Here is a 6,248-nt window from a genome sequence, read left to right on the forward strand (position 1 = left end):
TAATAAACGCAAATTTTTTTTAATAATTTCGGGTCCTTCTTTATCTTTACCCCATAGAGACATTGAATAGAACGAACTGCTTTTTTTGCCACTGTAAGTTTGAAAATAAACGTTTAAAATGTCCTTCAAAAGCAAGTAAATAAATCCGAAACATATAAAATGCAGTTAATCCTGCTGTGGACCAAGCTATTATTGCAAAAATAGGTGAATACAACCAACTATCATTAAGAATTTCATCTTTGGACCAAAAACAAGCAAGGGGTGGAATACCAGAAAGAGAAAGTGTACCCAATAAAAAGCAGTTTTTGTAATTGGTACATGTTTTCTTAAACCGCCCATAAGAACCATATTCTGACTTTTATCTGGAGAATATCCAACAATAGCTTCCATCGCATGAATAATTGATCCAGATCCTAAGAACAACAATGCCTTCGAATAAGCATGAGTAATCAAATGAAATAAAGCAGCTCGATAAGACCCCATACCTAGAGCTAACATCATATAACCCAATTGAGACATTGTAGAATAAGCTAAGCTTTTCTTAATATCTTTTTGAGCAAGAGCTAAAGTGGCTCCTAAAAATAATGTTATTATACCTATCAAAGCTATTAGATTTAGAATGTAAGGTATAACTATGAAAAGAGGAAGAAGCCGAGCTACAAGAAAAATTCCTGCTGCTACCATAGTAGCGGCATGTATAAGAGCCGAAATGGGGGTAGGCCCTTCCATGGCATCAGGTAACCATACATGAAGGGGAAATTGGGCGGATTTAGCAACAGCGCCGGTAAATAATAGGGAGGCGCATAAAGTAACAAATAAAAATTAACTTCATTATTATAAACCAAGTTATTGAATATTTCAAACAAATCCCGAAATTCGAAAGTACCTGTTATCCAATAAAAACCCAAAATTCCTAATAATAAACCAAAATCCCGACACGATTAGTTACAAACGCTTTTTGACAAGCATTCGCGGCACTGGGTCGTGTGAACCAAAAACCTATTAATAGATAAGAACACACTCCAACTAATTCCCAAAAATATAAATTTGTATCAAATTAGAACTAGTAACTAATCCCAACATTGAAGTATTGGAAAAACTCATATAAGCAAAAAATTCTCAAATATCCCCGATCATGAGACATATAATTGTCACTATAAATAAGAACCATAATTCCAACAGTAGTGATTAATATCGACATAATAGAAGTAAGTGGATCAACCAAGCAGCCAAATTCTAAAGAAAAATCATTAGTGATGGTCCAAGACCATACATATTGATAGACAGAATTATTATTTATTTGCTGAATAGAAAAAAGGGCTGAAAAAACCATAACTATACTTAATAATAAAACACTAGGAAAAGCCCACATACGGCGAAGATTTTTTGTTGCCGTTGGAAAAAGTAGAAGTCCTGTTCCAATTAAGATAGGAACTGGAAGTGGAATGAAAGGTATAATCCATGAAATATTGATATGTATATTCCATAAAAAAAAAAAAAAAAAAAAAATTTATCTTAATTAATTGTTTCTGAGTCACCGGTTCTTATTTCTTTTCTTTTGAAAGGGGTCGGTTAATAAAAAAAAATTAAGATATATAAAATAAAACTTAAATAGAATTTTCTAGCCTTAATTATTCTGAATCTTTCCAAACTACTTCAAATATTTAAAATCAAGAGGTTATAATTGGTCAAATGATATAAATAAGTCACTAGTGAAAAATAAATACGTATTTAATTTTATTAATACTGAATTGTTAATATTAAATTCAAATTTTTAAATAAATTTTATGAAGATAAAAAATGAAAATTAGAATTTTCATTTTAATTATTACGTATTACAATAATTTTTTTATATCTATAGAACAAGGATAAATAATTATACCAAAAACAGTATTTGATATGAATCATAAAGCCCATAACTAAAACTATTTAATTGTAATTCGGTTATTTAGAATCATTAACCAATTTGTTTTGTAACTAATTCTTTGTCTTCCATTACAATAAAAGCTATTTGTAGGAAATGCTATGATATCCAACACTTTAATTTTACGGAAAAAAAAAAGGGGGCAAATAAAATGCCTTTAAATTATGTATTTTGTATCCTTTAACAGATTAACTACTAGTCTCATTTGATAATTCAAATTTTGTGGACTCTTTCTTCGAGCTTGAACAATTAAATTAATATTAAATTAATTAATATAATAGAAAAAATTATTAAAGTTTTTTTATTTTTTAATTAAGCGGGAGAAGGGTTGGTTTATTAAACTTTTAGATTTTTTTATTACATGTATAAATGGAACACGACGAAAATAGAAAGAAAACGAAACGGACAATCTTTCTTTTTTTTTGTATTATTTTTTTTTTTATTTTATCAACTTCAATCTATTTGGCATAGTGTACCTTATCATTCTTATTAATATTTTATGTGATTTTTAACCCCCCCTTTTTTTTTGGAGTCTAATTTAGAGAAAAAATAGATAGAGAATAGTAAAGAACAATTGATTTGAACAATAGATGTCTTTCACATCCAACCGAAAAACCTATTATAACTTTTTAATGGCAGTTCCAAAAAAGCGCACCTCTATTTCAAAAAACGTATTCGTAAAAATATTTGGAAAAGGAAGGGATATAGGGCAGCATTGAAAGCTTTTTCGTTAGCGAAATCTCTTTCTACCGGGAGTTCAAAAAGTTTTTTTTGTGTAACAAATAAATAATCTGAATCGTTCTAATAACTAATAAAGTGATATAATTTTGTTTCTAGTTTATTTATAAGATTTATAGTTATAAAAATGATAAATAATATTTATCAATTATAATTAATATTAACATCATAATAGTATAGTAAAAGAATAAATATTAATATATAAGATAAATTACAATATAAACAATATACATTAAAAAAAAAATAAATAAAAAAGAATTAGTCTCATAATGTTTTAATTTAAAACGAATATAAAATTGAATTTGTTTTACTTTAATTTGAAGCCAAATGTTTCTTTCGTTTCTGATATAGATAAGAATTCTGTTGTCTACTGAATTCTAAAAATGAATGGTACTTTTTTGTTTGAAAAAAGGGTAAACGCAAGCGCAAGGTTTCGCCTTTCATTTTAGTATGTTTTATCATTTTCCGGATGGGGATTATCACTTTCCCCATCGCCCTTACTCAATCTCAATAATAAAAAGAATTTTTTTTTAGTTATATTTTTGATTTTATATTATAAAGAAGAGGTCGTTGAAACTAATTGATTAAGTTTAAAATGTTTTTATAATCTTTTAAACCATTATTTTGGGTTTTAGAAATTATTATCACTATATAAATTCCTTAAACCCAATTAAATTAATAAAAGCCCCGTTTACATTTTTAGGTAGTTATATGATTTAGGTAGTTATATGACGAATGCGCCAATTTTGAGTGATCTATTTTAGATCCTATGTTTCGATTGGAAGATCGATCAAGATATAATATATATATTAATTAAAAAATTTAGAAAATATTTTGAAGTACGGTACAATTTCTATACGAAATTTTTTTATATGATTGATACGACCATCCCAAATACCTAACTTAATGGGTTTGCTAAATCTTAACGCAAATTCTCTACACAACAAAAAAAAAATCCTAACGCAACCTAACTATGCAAATATTTACATAAATCTTTTGAGTGTATCGCTGAAATTGTGTTATATAAAAATTCTATTTTTTTATTAATCGATAAAATGAATTTTTTATTTTAGATTAATAAAATAAATGATAAAAGAAATTAATCATTAAAAAATGCAAACGAGGCAGAACATTTTTTTACATATATCCAGGGATTGAAGTAAAAATTATCTAGTTACAACTGTTACATTTTAGTTTTAGGAGAGCATAAAGTAATAGCCTACGAAAAAATACATTGTTAGTTCAGTTAAATAAAATTGACATCCTAAAATACTAAATAACTAAATAAAAAGATAATAATAAGAAAAATCAATATTATTAACGGTTAACGAAAACGTTTTAATCCCTAATTTTTAAACACGTTTTTATTCATCAATTTGAATGGTTTCCTAAAAAAAAATATTGGATTGAATTAACTCCTTCAAGCTCGACGATTGAATAAAAATAGGTTATTATGATTTCGAATAAGCCGCTATGGTGAAATCGGTAGACACGGCTGCTCTTAGGAAGCAGTGCTAGAGCATCTCGGTTCGAGTCCGAGTGGCGGCATGGCATCTTCTAAAAGAGTAAGTCCTATAATGAATTCAATTCCCGATTTCAATTCCTATAATTGAGGGACGCCCTTATTAATTTAATAATTTTTATGATATTTTCAACTTTAGAGCATATATTAACTCATATATCCTTTTCGATCGTTTCAATTGTAATTACAATTCATTTGATAATTTTATTAGTCGATGAAATCGTAGGACTAGATGATTCGTCAGAAAAGGGGATGATAGCTACTTTTTTCTGCATAACAGGATTATTAGTTACTCGTTGGATGTATTTGAGGCATTTACCATTAAGTGATTTATATGAATCATTAATTTTTCTTTCGTGGAGTTTTTCCATTATTCATATTATTCCGTATTTTAAAAAACATAAAAACCATTTAAGCGCAATAACCGCGCCAAGTGCTATTTTTACTCAAGGTTTTGCTACTTCGGTCTTTTAACTGAAATGCATCAATCCGCGATATTAGTACCCGCTCTCCAATCCCATTGGTTAATGATGCACGTAAGTATGATGGTATTGAGCTATGCAGCTCTTTTGTGTGGATCATTATTATCACTAGCTCTTCTAGTCATTACATTTCGAAAATTCATAAGGATTTTTAGTAAAAGCAATAATTTAGAAAATGAGTCAGTTTACTTTAGTGAGATTCAATACGTGAACGAAAGAAACAATGTCTTACGAAACACTTCTTTTATTTCGTCTCAAAATTATTACAGGTATCAATTGATTCAACAATTGGATCGTTGGAGTTATCGTATTATTAGTCTAGGGTTTATCCTTTTAACCGTAGGTATTCTTTCGGGAGCAGTATGGGCTAATGAAGCATGGGGATCATATTGGAATTGGGATCCAAAGGAGACTTGGGCATTTATTACTTGGACCATATTCGCTATTTATTTACATATTAGAACAAATAAAAATTTTGAAAGTGTAAATTCTGCAATTGTGGCTTCAATGGGCTTTCTTATAATTTGGATATGCTATTTTGGGGTTAATCTATTAGGAATAGGGTTGCATAGTTATGGTTCATTTACATTAACATCTAATTGAATAAAAGACTTGACGAATATAAACATAGGACGGCATACAGGTATATATACGAAAACTTCATGTAAACAATCAAGAACCATTTGAATCATTTCCATTACTTGATTCAAATGGTTCTCACAAATTCAAAAGATATCTAGTTATAATAGAATTCCAATTTTTTTTTTTTACTTAAAAGAAAAGAATATAAAAGACTCATTTTTTTATTGTACAATCAACCATTTTTAAAATCATGGGATTTCAGTTTCATTTTTTGGTTTACTCACAAAAACTATCGAAAAAAATAATTGGATATAATAGCTTCGACCTTGTCAACTGATAATGATAAAACGAAATCGGGATAAACACCAATACCTATTACAGGTAAAAGGATAGAGATCGAAACAAATAATTCTCGCGGTCCAGAATCAAAAAAATAAGAGTTTGGGGCATTAAAAAGCTTGTATCCATAGAACATCTGGCGTAACATAGATAATGAATAAATAGGAGTTAATATCATTCCAATTGCCATTACAAAAGTAATTAATATTTTTGTCATTAAAAGATATTTTTGACTAGTAAGTATTCCAAAAAAAACTAACAATTCGGCAACAAAACCGCTCATGCCCGGTAATGCAAGAGAAGCCATTGATAAGATACTGAAAGTCGTGAATATTTTTGGAATTGCGATAGCCATTCCGCCCATTTCGTCGAGATAAACAAGACGTATTCTATCATAACTCGTTCCGGCCAAGAAAAAAAGCGCAGCGCCAATAATCCGTGAGAGATTATTTGTAAAATGGCTCCGTTGAGTCCTGTATCGCTTATAGAACCAATTCCTATAATTATGAAACCCATATGAGATACAGAAGAGTAGGCTATTCTTTTTTTTAAATTACGCTGACCAAGAGATGTTGAAAGCTGCATAGATTATTTGAATTTTGTGCCTACTATAATCAACCAGGGAGAGAATATAGAATGGGCGTGGGGTAATAATTCCATA

This window comes from Pyrus communis, unplaced genomic scaffold, assembly GCF_041283825.1.
Source record: "Pyrus communis isolate YQ-2024b unplaced genomic scaffold, ASM4128382v1 ptg000151l, whole genome shotgun sequence".
NCBI classification, from domain to species: domain Eukaryota; kingdom Viridiplantae; phylum Streptophyta; class Magnoliopsida; order Rosales; family Rosaceae; genus Pyrus; species Pyrus communis.